This window comes from Grammomys surdaster, unplaced genomic scaffold (assembly GCF_004785775.1).
Source record: "Grammomys surdaster isolate TR1022 unplaced genomic scaffold, NIH_TR_1.0 145, whole genome shotgun sequence".
In the NCBI taxonomy this organism is placed as follows: domain Eukaryota; kingdom Metazoa; phylum Chordata; class Mammalia; order Rodentia; family Muridae; genus Grammomys; species Grammomys surdaster.
Window position 1 is genome coordinate 794,516 of NW_021604603.1, and position 1,363 is coordinate 795,878.

The 1,363-nt window shown below is 47.5% G+C and overlaps 1 protein-coding gene across 1 annotated transcript in view; it reads right to left on the reverse strand.

The window, feature by feature from the left end:
* Window positions 1–1,363, reverse strand: part of Ikbke (inhibitor of nuclear factor kappa B kinase subunit epsilon) — a 24,839-nt gene that overhangs the window by 9,085 nt on the left and 14,391 nt on the right. The window lies entirely within an intron of this gene.

Sequence of the window (1,363 nt, forward strand, 5' to 3'; positions counted from 1 at the left end):
GGTGTCCCTCTTCCCTTAGGGCACTGGGGTGTCCCTCTTCCCTTAGGACACTGGGGTGACCCTCTCTCCTTAGGGCACTGGGGTGTCCCTCTTCCCTTAGGACACTGGGGTGTCCCTCTTCCCTTAGGGCACTGGGGTGTCCCTCTTCTCTTAGGGCACTGGGCTATTCTCACCCTCAGGACTATTTGGCTGCACTCTCTCTCAGGGATTTCTAGGCAACCACCACCTCAGGTGTTTCTGGGTTTGGGCTGAGTGCAAGCTTGTTCCCAGGGCCTCAGTCAGCCCCTCTGCTGTCCTGAGAGGCAGCCGTGAGGACGAGATCGGCTGAGATGTGTCTAGAGCCATGCTTTCACATGTGTGAACTCAGAATTGCCTTGTGAGTCCAGAAAGGCACCTCAGTGCACACAGAGGGTTTGTGGAGCACACCAGCAGAGTGTGTGTGCGTGTGTAGGGGGGTATCTAATCCAACACACTCATACTGTCTACCAGAAGAGCTGGGTGTGGTGTGCACACCTTTATTCTCAAGCACTCGTGAAGCAGAGGCAGGTGGATCCCTGGAAGTCTACATGATGAGTCCTAGGCCAGCCCCTGTTACATAGTGAGGTCTTGTCTCAGAAAAAAATAAAAATAAATTACCATAGATGAGACTGACCACACAGACTGTATTCATTTCAGATCAGCTTCTGTGCGGAAAGAGCTAAACAAACCCCGTTGTTTTCAAAGATGTTTCAATTAAGAGTTGAGGACATGGGACATTAGATCTGTAGAGACCTCAATTGCCATGGTCTCAGTGGGACAAGGGAGTCTGTGGCTCTGCATTGACAGATTGTGGGTAGACATTTTTAGGTCTGTGAAAAACAGTAATAGGATTCTTTAAAAGCTACAAGCCAGGAGCTGGAGAGACGGCTTAGTGCTTTGGAGTACTTGGTCTTGTAGTAGAGGACCCAGGTTCAATTCCCAGCACCCAAATTGTGGTTTACAAGCATCTTTAGGTCCAATTCCATGTGATCTGATGCCCTCTTCTGTCCTCTGGTGGCAGTGCATGTATGTGGCTCACAGAAGTAAATGCATGAAAACCACACCCATACACAGAAAATAATAAAATAAACTTGTTTCTTTGTGTTTTGAGACAGCGTTTCTCTGGGTAGCCCTGGTTATCCTAGAACTCACTCTGTAGATCAGGCTGGCCTTGAACTCACAGAGATATACCTACCTCTGCCTCTCCAAGTGATGAGATTAAAACCATGCAATTCCTCACCCATTTTTCCAGAGATTTTAATCCTATATGGCCTGCCTGGCTCTACCTATCATCTATCTATCTATCTATCTATCTATCTATCTATCTATCTATCTATCTATCTAT